General features: G+C 36.4%; 1 long non-coding RNA gene and 7 other non-coding genes across 8 annotated transcripts in view; all 8 read right to left on the reverse strand.

The window, feature by feature from the left end:
* LOC136035229 (uncharacterized) overlaps positions 1-847 on the reverse strand; it is a 4,842-nt gene extending 3,995 nt beyond the window's left edge. Inside the window, exon 1 of the long non-coding RNA XR_010619369.1 lies at positions 750-847. This is a non-coding gene — a long non-coding RNA (uncharacterized LOC136035229). The remainder of the gene's footprint in view (positions 1-749) is intronic.
* A 1,744-nt stretch (positions 848-2,591) lies between these two features.
* Positions 2,592-2,707, reverse strand: LOC136035939 (U5 spliceosomal RNA). Its single transcript, XR_010619582.1, has one exon. It is a non-coding gene; the product is annotated as a U5 spliceosomal RNA (small nuclear RNA).
* A 740-nt stretch (positions 2,708-3,447) lies between these two features.
* Positions 3,448-3,609, reverse strand: LOC136035893 (U1 spliceosomal RNA). The gene has a single exon (XR_010619542.1). It is a non-coding gene; the product is annotated as a U1 spliceosomal RNA (small nuclear RNA).
* Positions 3,610-4,348: 739 nt separating this feature from the next.
* On the reverse strand, positions 4,349-4,540 carry LOC136035907 (U2 spliceosomal RNA). Its single transcript, XR_010619555.1, has one exon. It is a non-coding gene; the product is annotated as a U2 spliceosomal RNA (small nuclear RNA).
* Positions 4,541-7,445: 2,905 nt separating this feature from the next.
* LOC136035941 (U5 spliceosomal RNA) lies at positions 7,446-7,561 on the reverse strand. The gene has a single exon (XR_010619583.1). It is a non-coding gene; the product is annotated as a U5 spliceosomal RNA (small nuclear RNA).
* Positions 7,562-8,302: 741 nt separating this feature from the next.
* On the reverse strand, positions 8,303-8,466 carry LOC136035889 (U1 spliceosomal RNA). Its single transcript, XR_010619539.1, has one exon. It is a non-coding gene; the product is annotated as a U1 spliceosomal RNA (small nuclear RNA).
* A 737-nt stretch (positions 8,467-9,203) lies between these two features.
* Positions 9,204-9,395, reverse strand: LOC136035909 (U2 spliceosomal RNA). Its single transcript, XR_010619556.1, has one exon. It is a non-coding gene; the product is annotated as a U2 spliceosomal RNA (small nuclear RNA).
* Positions 9,396-12,315: 2,920 nt separating this feature from the next.
* Positions 12,316-12,431, reverse strand: LOC136035884 (U5 spliceosomal RNA). The gene has a single exon (XR_010619534.1). It is a non-coding gene; the product is annotated as a U5 spliceosomal RNA (small nuclear RNA).
* Between the last annotated feature and the right edge of the window lie 1,614 nt (positions 12,432-14,045).

Genomic DNA, 14,045 nt, shown 5'->3' on the forward strand with positions numbered 1-14,045 from the left:
TAACGTTAATTCAAGGCAATTAAGGGGGGTGGGGGACAGAGAAAAGTTTTTTACGAAATCCAGAGAGAACAATTCTCTTGTTTTTTTTTGTTTTTTTTTTTTACTTTCTTTTACAAAAATACCCCAAAAAACACCCTCATTTGCAATAAAAATTGTCAATCCACCAGTCGACACCACTGGTATTGATCAAAAGCGCCAAATTCATGGAAACTAGGGGACAAGGCTGGACCCAATGAGCTAATCCCCGATATTTTTGTCCGACTCGTTAAAACGTAGCGCAATGCATTTAAACAAGTTTCCGATTTTTTTTTTTTTTTTTTTTTTTTTTTTTTTTTTTTTTTTTGTATTCCTTGCTCAAAATAGATTTGTAAACACACAGCCCAAGGGGAAGGGGAGAGGGGGCGAAATCCTGTATTCTCCAGATTCCAGGCAGGGGAATCTCGTTGTCTTTTCAATTTCTTTAACAAAAATACAAAGAAAAAAAAAAAGCCCTTTTTCAATGATAATACCACGAAGAGATTATTTTGAATCTAAGAGGAGGAATGCAGGAAAACATCTTGTAGAGAAAATTTCCTTCCCTGAATTAAAACAACTGGTTTTCCATATATACTACATGGTAACAATGCAAGTTTTATTAAGACATTATTAAATTTGCTTCAAATATGGAAACAAAAGCTGAATTTTCAATCACCTAAGAAAGATACACAGACACGAAACAGTAAGACTTTATCAAATAAATGATTGCTTACTTTATTGTATAAGTATTTGTCCTTTTCATTTGTCATTTACTTGAGTAATTCTATAATTCCATCTTCTTACTAACCATGTAGCCCAGAAGACTGTCTTGGAGAATAGATGGCCTTCAAGTAGAATTCCAGTTTTATAGGAGAATTTGATCAAAGCTTATTAAACAACTCTAAGGTTCGAAACCATAGAAAAGTAGGGTCGTAATTTGTTATGGAGCTGGAAGGTGCAACTGCCCCTCTCAAACCTTGTTTTCCCTCCCCCAAACCTCATTCCCCTACCCCCTTCTGAAATTTAGTTTCTTCCAAAATTGAGTCTAAACTAATATAAACCTATAAATTTAAGGATCTACAGAAACACATCTGTTTTTTTTCTTATTTTTTAAAGTAAACTTATAGCTCTTTTAGAGTACTAAATAGTGCCTCTGTGGTACCAAATGGCTTCTTTTTAGTTTTTACTGCTATTTTCACTTTATTTTGGACAAAGGGTTCCATCTTTGCTCCTCCATCCCCTTCAAGTTTGGATTTTGACGAAATTACGCCACTGTAGAAAAGCAAAAAAATGAAAAAAAAGTCTTATAAGATGAAGTCGAGCTAGAAGGACTTAGTAGAAAGAGTTAGTTTTGTTCACATTTCTTGAGCAATGCTTTGCCTTTTACTTTTTAGCCTAAATAAATTACGTGGCTATGCTCTAAGGATAATAAATCCAGATATAGTTACTTTTTAAGACGAAACAAAAGAGGACTAAATGTAGCTGGGACTTGAATCGCTTTTACACCATCTAAGGGCTTAACAAATAAATACAAGAATCATTTCCCTTCCAATTTCGTACAGGCCCATCACAAAGTCTTCTCCCTCTGGAGGCAAAATAGACTTGTGTAAAATTTAGGACGGTTCTGGAGGAAGGCCTGCAAAAGAAAAATGGGCCAGTCCTGACCACACCAATTCCTTGTGCCAAAATATGTTGTAGAATGTATTTCATTCATTTCAGACCGAGGAATCATTAGTTTAGCTGTTAGAATGCCATACTTCAGACTCCCCGAATGTATCAACGAAGATAAAACTTTGAGGTGGTAAATCACAGGGATTTTGTGTTATATTTGCATTTAGGCTCCAGGCTTCTCCTTCCTCACAGACCCGTTTCTTGGTATCCCTTCCCATGGGGAATCGCCTGTTGATTCTCTTTTCCCTTCACACAGAGAATTGTCTCTTGGATCGTGTTCTCCCGCCAGACTGAGTATTGTGTCTAGAAACCAATGGAGTCCCCAAATGAAAGGATTTGCCCCTGTAAGATCTCAAAACTCCTCATTTTAGAGGAATCCCCTAAACTGGAATGGAAATACGGGTCCTAAACGAGGGAGGAATGAGGGCCCTAAGAGATTTGGGAGTCGAGTCAAGAGCGCCTAGGACTTGGCACACTATTGCACCAAACCAAGAGTGCCTTCGAGCATCCCTTACCCGCTGAAAAGTAGCTTCCCTGGATGTAATCTGCAAAAGATAACAACAAACATCTAGCCAGCCACTTGTCAACTGAAGGGCTGTAGGCAACTAGGCGACTAACAACACTAATCACGTCTACTTCCCTATAAACATAGCTTATTTAGACACCCCTGGAAGTTGTGCCATATTTCACAATTACTGTCCCTTTTCACTATTTGCCCATAAGTTCACAATTGTTTTATATTTTTGAAAAGATTGGATTTTTGTTCATAAATGACTTCAATTATCTTGCATTTTCCAGGGTTACTTGTCTGACAACCCTAATATCTTGATAAGTAAGATAGTATCTATATAATATTAATATCTAGATAAGTAATCTTGAAATATTAAAACATACAACAATTGTGTAGACTAGTCTGCCTTTCGGCATTCAAAAATTTGTTAAGACTCATCAAGTGCCCCTCCCCACGGTAATCTTTAGTAAAAGGCGAAAGATTAACTCGATATGAGGAGAGGCCAGAGCTATGAAAATTGCTAGGTTGACTTGGGTATATAAAAATAAATCCCAGTAAATCCTCGTGGTTTTTTTTAACAAGGTTCGAAAGCAATAAGAAATTCAATGTTCAATCAAGTAAATACGGGCCAAAAAATCATATGATGCGAAAACATATTCAATGAACAGCAATTCATGGGCAACTTTAATGACATACTACTAAAACTACATCCGCAGAAAATAACATAAATATTCAGTAATCAGGCCCAAAAATAATTGTAATGTAGCTGACTGGTCGATCAATTGCTGTGGCCAAAGGCCCCCCTATTAAAATATTCCAAGAAGCTTAGCGGTAGTGAAGGAATTCTTAGGCTGATATGTTGCCAATACAATTGACTTGATGAAATGTGTGGTGACCAAGGGCAATTCACTTTTTAAGACAAGCCTTTGTGACTTAATTTAAATTTCAGCAATTGGATTCGATTCCTAGTTCAATTTAAAAATCAGTATTTGATAATTACTGAGTATTTTCAAAAACAAAATGCATCAGGAATTCAATCAGTTTAGGCAATTTAATTTAATTATGGCGACTGGTCATTGATTACCCATCATTTGTTTTAATACAAGACTAAGTAAAACAAAATGTGTTTATTTAAGAGATGTTCTAAATTACTTGGTTTAAACATTATCAATTTGCATACTTTTTCCTTTCAATTCACAAAATTGCAACATAGAGCGGGCTCAAAGGAAGAAACCTATTCAATGTGTGGACAGGGGTCCGCGCGAACGCAGTCCCCCACTACCAAAAATTACGCTGTTGAGTTACCCCATTTGGGGTAATCACAGGGGTCAGCCAATCCGAAGTGCAATGGAAAGGCCTCACCCTGGGAGCGCCTCCTTCATGATCAAGGCAGCTCCCAGCCAGGTAAGTATGAATTGTTCAAAACTAACATTTTCCTAATGTCTTTCGACATAAATCCGGTTGCTTTGAATGCCACTCAGAAACTCTAATTCATTAAACAGATGCAGCTTTACAAAACTTTTTTCACAGCAGTGAATCAAGTCTCTGAATTGTTTTTGAAAATAGGAATGCCCCATTTCATTTTCATATGCAAACCTCTAGATCGTTTAAATGCAAGTTTACCTTTTTGAGAAAAGAAAATCAGGGGTTTCTCACTCTCTTATCAATTTGACTGAAAAGTTGAAACTCTAATTTCTGAGAACCCAGTGACCGTTCTACTGACTTTGCCAATTATTTTCTCTCTAACAATCATAGAGGGGGGGGGAGGGGCTTTAGTCATTACTACTATCAACAACTCACCGCAGAACCAAGCCGCCTGAGGCCAAAAACAATCGCTTCAGCCATTTTATCGAATATTGGCTCAATTTAAATTCAGCAGTTTTATAATTACGAACTATTTTCGATAAAGATGCATGGGGACTTGGATCCAGCTTGGGCACTTTAAATTAATTATGGCGTCCACCCATTGGCTTTTTCACCATTAATTTTTTGTAAATTTTATACAGTGTTTCTTCTTTTTCTCATATGGAAAAGAAAATGATTTTCAATGTATTCAAGGAATAAGTAACTAACGGCAGGGTCTCTCTTCACTTTGAATAACATATTGTACCCACTATTGATAAGGGTTCATGGACTTTGGTTTCCCCTCGAAAGGGGTGCGCCGATCCCGGAGGTACTGCAATACCGGGCCAACGCGTGAAGGGAGCGGAGCAAGCCCCGACATCCCTCCGGTTTCCAAAAATCAGTTTAATATTCTGGGCCCCATGTAGGGGCCGTATCAGATATTAAGCTGATAAGAACAGATACTACACTTTGATCTTAGCCAAAAGGCCGAGAAGCGATAATTTAACAAGGATTGTCAAAACAATTATAAGAATACGAGTAACAAAGTTTGTCACAAAATTTATTTCGGTTGCAATTCTCAAATAATATTCAATTAACTTATCACTTTGTTTTTAGATTTTGTAAACAGTACGAAACATTTCCCATTATATCAAAGTTTATCTCCAAATTTTAATGGTAAACGGTAAATTTTCCAATCAAGACTTGGACAAAATTGTCACTCAAAAAGCCAAAATTAGAAAGATAACACCTTAAATCAGAGATAATATTCTCTTGGCCCTTTAGCTGACAATGATCGGAACCAGCATTGATGAATAACGTTAATTCAAGGCAATTAAGGGGGGTGGGGGACAGAGAAAAGTTTTTTACGAAATCCAGAGAGAACAATTCTCTTGTTTTTTTTGTTTTTTTTTTTTACTTTCTTTTACAAAAATACCCCAAAAAACACCCTCATTTGCAATAAAAATTGTCAATCCACCAGTCGACACCACTGGTATTGATCAAAAGCGCCAAATTCATGGAAACTAGGGGACAAGGCTGGACCCAATGAGCTAATCCCCGATATTTTTGTCCGACTCGTTAAAACGTAGCGCAATGCATTTAAACAAGTTTCCGATTTTTTTTTTTTTTTTTTTTTTTTTTTTTTTTTTTTTTTTGTATTCCTTGCTCAAAATAGATTTGTAAACACACAGCCCAAGGGGAAGGGGAGAGGGGGCGAAATCCTGTATTCTCCAGATTCCAGGCAGGGGAATCTCGTTGTCTTTTCAATTTCTTTAACAAAAATACAAAGAAAAAAAAAAAGCCCTTTTTCAATGATAATACCACGAAGAGATTATTTTGAATCTAAGAGGAGGAATGCAGGAAAAACATCTTGTAGAGAAAATTTCCTTCCCTGAATTAAAACAACTGGTTTTCCATATATACTACATGGTAACAATGCAAGTTTTATTAAGACATTATTAAATTTGCTTCAAATATGGAAACAAAAGCTGAATTTTCAATCACCTAAGAAAGATACACAGACACGAAACAGTAAGACTTTATCAAATAAATGATTGCTTACTTTATTGTATAAGTATTTGTCCTTTTCATTTGTCATTTACTTGAGTAATTCTATAATTCCATCTTCTTACTAACCATGTAGCCCAGAAGACTGTCTTGAAGAATAGATGGCCTTCAAGTAGAATTCCAGTTTTATAGGAGAATTTGATCAAAGCTTATTAAACAACTCTAAGGTTCGAAACCATAGAAAAGTAGGGTCGTAATTTGTTATGGAGCTGGAAGGTGCAACTGCCCCTCTCAAACCTTGTTTTCCCCTCCCCCAAACCTCATTCCCCTACCCCCTTCTGAAATTTAGTTTCTTCCAAAATTGAGTCTAAACTAATATAAACCTATAAATTTAAGGATCTACAGAAACACATCTGTTTTTTTTCTTATTTTTTAAAGTAAATTTATAGCTCTTTTAGAGTACTAAATAGTGCCTCTGTGGTACCAAATGGCTTCTTTTTAGTTTTTACTGCTATTTTCACTTTATTTGGACAAAGGGTTCCATCTTTGCTCCTCCATCCCTTCAAGTTTGGATTTTGACGAAATTACGCCACTGTAGAAAAGTAAAAAAAATGAAAAAAAAAGTCCTATAAGATGAAGTCGAGCTAGAAGGACTTAGTAGAAAGAGTTAGTTTTGTTCACATTTCTTGAGCAATGCTTTGCCTTTTACTTTTTAGCCTAAATAAATTACGTGGCTATGCTCTAAGGATAATAAATCCAGATATAGTTACTTTTTAAGACGAAACAAAAGAGGACTAAATGTAGCTGGACTTGAATCGCTTTTACACCATCTAAGGGCTTAACAAATAAATACAAGAATCATTTCCCTTCCAATTTCGTACAGGCCCATCACAAAGTCTTCTCCCTCTGGAGGCAAAATAGACTTGTGTAAAATTTAGGACGGTTCTGGAGGAAGGCCTGCAAAAGAAAAATGGGCCAGTCCTGACCACACCAATTCCTTGTGCCAAAATATGTTGTAGAATGTATTTCATTCATTTCAGACCGAGGAATCATTAGTTTAGCTGTTAGAATGCCATACTTCAGACTCCCCGAATGTATCAACGAAGATAAAACTTTGAGGTGGTAAATCACAGGGATTTTGTGTTATATTTGCATTTAGGCTCCAGGCTTCTCCTTCCTCACAGACCCGTTTCTTGGTATCCCTTCCCATGGGGAATCGCCTGTTGATTCTCTTTTCCCTTCACACAGAGAATTGTCTCTTGGATCGTGTTCTCCCGCCAGACTGAGTATTGTGTCTAGAAACCAATGGAGTCCTCAATGAAAGGATTTGCCCCTGTAAGATCTCAAAACTCCTCATTTTAGAGGAATCCCCTAAACTGGAATGGAAATACGGGTCCTAAACGAGGGAGGAATGAGGGCCCTAAGAGATTTGGGAGTCGAGTCAAGAGCGCCTAGGACTTGGCACACTATTGCACCAAACCAAGAGTGCCTTCGAGCATCCCTTACCCGCTGAAAAGTAGCTTCCCTGGATGTAATCTGCAAAAGATAACAACAAACATCTAGCCAGCCACTTGTCAACTGAAGGGCTGTAGGCAACTAGGCGACTAACAACACTAATCACGTCTACTTCCCTATAAACATAGCTTATTTAGACACCCCTGGAAGTTGTGCCATATTTCACAATTACTGTCCCTTTTTACTATTTGCCCATAAGTTCACAATTTGTTTTATATTTTTGAAAAGATTGGATTTTTGTTCATAAATGACTTCAATTATCTTGCATTTTCCAGGGTTACTTGTCTGACAACCCTAATATCTTGATAAGTAAGATAGTATCTATATAATATTAATATCTAGATAAGTAATCTTGAAATATTAAAACATACAACAATTGTGTAGACTAGTCTGCCTTTCGGCATTCAAAAATTTGTTAAGACTCATCAAGTGCCCCTCCCCACGGTAATCTTTAGTAAAAGGCGAAAGATTAACTCGATATGAGGAGAGGCCAGAGCTATGAAAATTGCTAAGGTTGACTTGGGTATATAAAAATAAATCCTAGTAAATCCTCGTGGTTTTTTTTAACAAGGTTCGAAAGCAATAAGAAATTCAATGTTCAATCAAGTAAATACGGGCCAAAAAATCATATGATGCGAAAACATATTCAATGAACAGCAATTCATGGGCAACTTTAATGACATACTACTAAAACTACATCCGCAGAAAATAACATAAATATTCAGTAATCAGGCCCAAAAATAATTGTAATGTAGCTGACTGGTCGATCAATTGCTGTGGCCAAAGGCCCCCCTATTAAAATATTCCAAGAAGCTTAGCGGTAGTGAAGGAATTCTTAGTCTGATATGTTGCCAATACAATTGACTTGATGAAATGTGTGGTGACCAAGGGCATTTCACTTTTTAAGACTAGCCTTTGTGACTTAATTTAAATTTCAGCATTTGGATTCGATTCCTAGTTCAATTTAAAAATCAGTATTTGATAATTACGGAGTATTTTCAAAAACAAAATGCATCAGGAATTCAATCAGTTTAGGCAATTTAATTTAATTATGGCGACTGGTCATTGATACCCCATCATTTGCTTTAATACAAGACTAAGAAAAACAAAATGTGTTTATTTAAGAGATGTTCTAAATTACTTGGTTTAAACATTATCAATTTACATACTTTTTCCTTTCAATTCACAAAATTGCAACATAGAGCGGGCTCAAAGGAAGAAACCTATTCAATGTGTGGACAGGGGTCCGCGCGAACGCAGTCCCCCACTACCAAAAATTACGCTGTTGAGTTACCCCCATTTGGGGTAATCACAGGGGTCAGCCAATCCGAAGTGCAATGGAAAGGCCTCACCCTGGGAGCGCCTCCTTCATGATCAAGGCAGCTCCCCAGCCAGGTAAGTATGAATTGTTCAAAACTAACATTTTCCTAATGTCTTTCGACATAAATCCGGTTGCTTTGAATGCCACTCAGAAACTCTAATTCATTAAACAGATGCAGCTTTACAAAACTTTTTTCACAGCAGTGAATCAAGTCTCTGAATTGTTTTTGAAAATAGGAATGCCCCATTTCATTTTCATATGCAAGCCTCTAGATCGTTTAAATGCAAGTTTACCTTTTTGAGAAAAGAAAATCAGGGGTTTCTCACTCTCTTATCAATTTGACTGAAAAGTTGAAACTCTAATTTCTGAGAACCCAGTGACCGTTCTACTGACTTTGCCAATTATTTTCTCTCTAACAATCATAGAGGGGGGGGAGGGGCTTTAGTCATTACTACTATCAACAACTCACCGCAGAACCAAGCCGCCTGAGGCCAAAAACAATCGCTTCAGCCATTTTATCGAATATTGGCTCAATTTAAATTTCAGCAGTTTATAATTACGAACTATTTTCGATAAAGATGCATGGGGACTTGGATCCAGCTTGGGCACTTTAAATTAATTATGGCGTCCACCCATTGGCTTTTTCACCATTAATTTTTGTAAATTTTATACAGTGTTTCTTCTTTTTCTCATATGGAAAAGAAAATGATTTTCAATGTATTCAAGGAAGAAGTAACTAACGGCAGGGTCTCTCTTCACTTTGAATAACATATTGTACCCACTATTGATTAGGGTTCATGGACTTTGGTTTCCCCTCGAAAGGGGTGCGCCGATCCCGGAGGTACTGCAATACCGGGCCAACGCGTGAAGGGAGCGGAGCAAGCCCCGACATCCCTCCGGTTTCCAAAAATCAGTTTAATATTCTGGGCCCCATGTAGGGGCCGTATCAGATATTAAGCTGATAAGAACAGATACTACACTTTGATCTTAGCCAAAAGGCCGAGAAGCGATAATTTAACAAGGATTGTCAAAACAATTATAAGAATACGAGTAACAAAGTTTGTCACAAAATTTATTTCGGTTGCAATTCTCAAATAATATTCAATTAACTTATCACTTTGTTTTTAGATTTTTGTAAACAGTACGAAACATTTCCCATTATATCAAAGTTTATCTCCAAATTTTAATGGTAAACGGTAAATTTTCCAATCAAGACTTGGACAAAATTGTCACTCAAAAAGCCAAAATTAGAAAAGATAACACCTTAAATCAGAGATAATATTCTCTTGGCCCTTTAGCTGACAATGATCGGAACCAGCATTGATGAATAACGTTAATTCAAGGCAATTAAGGGGGGTGGGGGACAGAGAAAAGTTTTTTACGAAATCCAGAGAGAACAATTCTCTTGTTTTTTTTTGTTTTTTTTTTTTACTTTCTTTTACAAAAATACCCCAAAAAACACCCTCATTTGCAATAAAAATTGTCAATCCACCAGTCGACACCACTGGTATTGATCAAAAGCGCCAAATTCATGGAAACTAGGGGACAAGGCTGGACCCAATGAGCTAATCCCCGATATTTTTGTCCGACTCGTTAAAACGTAGCGCAATGCATTTAAACAAGTTTCCGATTTTTTTTTTTTTTTTTTTTTTTTTTTTTTTTTTTTTTTTTGTATTCCTTGCTCAAAATAGATTTGTAAACACACAGCCCAAGGGGAAGGGGAGAGGGGGCGAAATCCAGTATTCTCCAGATTCCAGGCAGGGGAATCTCGTTGTCTTTTCAATTTCTTTAACAAAAATACAAAGAAAAAAAAAAACAAGCCCTTTTTCAATGATAATACCACGAAGAGATTATTTTGAATCTAAGAGGAGGAATGCAGGAAAAACATCTTGTAGAGAAAATTTCCTTCCCTGAATTAAAACAACTGGTTTTCCATATATACTACATGGTAACAATGCAAGTTTTATTAAGACATTATTAAATTTGCTTCAAATATGGAAACAAAAGCTGAATTTTCAATCACCTAAGAAAGATACACAGACACGAAACAGTAAGACTTTATCAAATAAATGATTGCTTACTTTATTGTATAAGTATTTGTCCTTTTCATTTGTCATTTACTTGAGTAATTCTATAATTCCATCTTCTTACTAACCATGTAGCCCAGAAGACTGTCTTGAAGAATAGATGGCCTTCAAGTAAAATTCCATTTTTATAGGAGAATTTGATCAAAGCTTATTAAACAACTCTAAGGTTCGAAACCATAGAAAAGTAGGGTCGTAATTGGTTATAGAGCTGGAAGGTGCAACTGCCCCTCCCAAACCTTGTTTTTCCCCTCCCCCAAACCTCATTCCCCTACCCCCTTCTGAAATTTAGTTTCTTCCAAAATTGAGTCTAAACTAATATAAACCTATAAATTTAAGGATCTACAGAAACACATCTGTTTTTTTTCTTATTTTTTAAAGTAAATTTATAGCTCTTTTAGAGTACTAAATAGTGCCTCTGTGGTACCAAATGGCTTCTTTTTAGTTTTTACTGCTATTTTCACTTTATTTTGGACGAAGGGTTCCATCTTTGCTCCTCCATCCCCTTCAAGTTTGGATTTTGACGAAATTACGCCACTGTAGAAAAGTAAAAAAAATGAAAAAAAAAGTCCTATAAGATGAAGTCGAGCTAGAAGGACTTAGTAGAAAGAGTTAGTTTTGTTCACATTTCTTGAGCAATGCTTTGCCTTTTACTTTTTAGCCTAAATAAATTACGTGGCTATGCTCTAAGGATAATAAATCCAGATATAGTTACTTTTTAAGACGAAACAAAAGAGGACTAAATGTAGCTGGGACTTGAATCGCTTTTACACCATCTAAGGGCTTAACAAATAAATACAAGAATCATTTCCCTTCCAATTTCGTACAGGCCCATTGGCCCATCACAAAGTCTTCTCCCTCTGGAGGCAAAATAGACTTGTGTAAAATTTAGGACGGTTCTGGAGGAAGGCCTGCAAAAGAAAAATGGGCCAGTCCTGACCACACCAATTCCTTGTGCCAAAATATGTTGTAGAATGTATTTCATTCATTTCAGACCGAGGAATCATTAGTTTAGCTGTTAGAATGCCATACTTCAGACTCCCCGAATGTATCAACGAAGATAAAACTTTGAGGTGGTAAATCACAGGGATTTTGTGTTATATTTGCATTTAGGCTCCAGGCTTCTCCTTCCTCACAGACCCGTTTCTTGGTATCCCTTCCCATGGGGAATCGCCTGTTGATTCTCTTTTCCCTTCACACAGAGAATTGTCTCTTGGATCGTGTTCTCCCGCCAGACTGAGTATTGTGTCTAGAAACCAATGGAGTCCCCAAATGAAAGGATTTGCCCCTGTAAGATCTCAAAACTCCTCATTTTAGAGGAATCCCCTAAACTGGAATGGAAATACGGGTCCTAAACGAGGGAGGAATGAGGGCCCTAAGAGATTTGGGAGTCAAGAGCGCCTAGGACTTGGCACACTATTGCACCAAACCAAGAGTGCCTTCGAGCATCCCTTACCCGCTGAAAAGTAGCTTCCCTGGATGTAATCTGCAAAAGATAACAACAAACATCTAGCCAGCCACTTGTCAACTGAAGGGCTGTAGGCAACTAGGCGACTAACAACACTAATCACGTCTACTTCCCTATAAACATAGCTTATTTAGACACCCGTGGAAGTTGTGCCATATTTCACAATTACTGTCCCTTTTTACTATTTGCCCACAAGTTCACAATTTGTTTTATATTTTTGAAAAGATTGGATTTTGGTTCATAAATGACTTCAATTATCTTGCATTTTCCAGGGTTACTTGTCTGACAACCCTAATATCTTGATAAGTAAGATAGTATCTATATAATATTAATATCTAGATAAGTAATCTTGAAATATTAATACATACAACAATTGTGTAGACTAGTCTGCCTTTCGGCATTCAAAAATTTGTTAAGACTCATCAAGTGCCCCTCCCCACGGTAATCTTTAGTAAAAGGCGAAAGATTAACTCGATATGAGGAGAGGCCAGAGCTATGAAAATTGCTAAGGTTGACTTGGGTATATAAAAATAAATCCTAGTAAATCCTCGTGGTTTTTTTTAACAAGGTAAAATAGTATCTAAATAATATTATATTCCAATCAAGACTTGGACAAAATTGTCACTCAAAAAGCCAAAATCAGAAAAGATAACACCATAAATCAGAGATAATATTCTCTTGGCCCTTTACCTGACAACGATCGGAGCCAGCATTGATGAATAACGTTAATTCACGGCAATTAAGGGGGTAGGGGACAGAGAAAAGTTTTTTTCGAAATCCAGAGAGAACAATTCTCTTGTTTTTTTACTTTCTTTTACAAAAATACCCCAAAAAACACCCTCATTTGCAATAAATTGTCAATCCACCAGTCGACACCACTGGTATTGATCAAAAGCGCCAATTGATGGAAACTAGGGGACAAAGCTAGACCCAATGAACTAATCACCGATATTTTTGTCCGACTCGTTAAAACGTAGCGCAATGCATGTAAACAAGTTTCTGATGTTTTTTTTTTTTTAATTTAACAACGATTGTAAAAGCTATTATAAGAATACGAGTAACAAAGTTTGTCACAAAATTTATTTCGGTTGCAATTCTCAAATAACATTCAATTAACTTATCACTTTGTTTTTAGATTTTCGTAAACAGTACGAAACATTTCCCATCATATAAAAAGTTTATCTCCAAATTTTAATGGTAAATGGAAAATTTTCCAATCAAGACTTGGACATAATTGTCACTCAAAAAGTCAAAATCAGAAAAGATAACACCTTAAATCAGAGATAATATTCTTTTGGCCCTTTAGCTGACAATGATCGGAACCAGCATTGATGAATAACGTTAATTCACGGCCATTAAGGGGGTGGGGGGACAGAGAAAAGTTTTTTTTCGAAATCCAGAGAGAACAATTCTCTTGTTTTTTTTTACTTTCTTTTACAAAAATACCCCAAAAAACACCCTCATTTGCAATAAAAATTGTCAATCCACCAGTCGACACCACTGGTATTGATCAAAAGTGCCAATTCATGGAAACTAGGGGACAAGGCTGGACCCAATGAGCTAATCCCCGATATTTTTGTCCGACTCGTTAAAACGTAGCGCAATGCATTTAAACAAGTGTCCGATGATTTTTTTTTTTGTTTTTTTGTTGTTTTTTTTGTATTCCTTGCTCAAAATAGATTTGTAAACACAGCCCAAGGGGAAGGGGAGAGGGGGCGAAAGAGTGTTCTCCAGATTCCAGGCAGGGGAAGTTCGTTGTCTTTTCAATTTTTTTAGCAAAAATACAAAGAAAAAAAAAACAAGCCCTTTTTCAATGATAATACCACGAAGAGATTTTTTTGAATCTAAGAGGAGGAATGCAGGAAAAACATCTTGTAGAGAAAATTTCCTTCCCTGAATTAAAACAACTGGTTTTCCATATATGCTACATGGTAGCGATGCAAGTTATATTGAGACATTATCAAATTTGCTTCAAATATGAACAAAAGCTGAACTTTCAATCACCTAAAAAAGATACACAGACACGAAACAGTGAGACTTTATCACATAAATGATTGCTTATTTTATTTTACAAGTATTTCTCCTTTTCATTTGTCATTTATTTGATTA

Source organism: Artemia franciscana, chromosome 14 (genome assembly GCF_032884065.1).
Source record: "Artemia franciscana chromosome 14, ASM3288406v1, whole genome shotgun sequence".
Taxonomy (NCBI): domain Eukaryota; kingdom Metazoa; phylum Arthropoda; class Branchiopoda; order Anostraca; family Artemiidae; genus Artemia; species Artemia franciscana.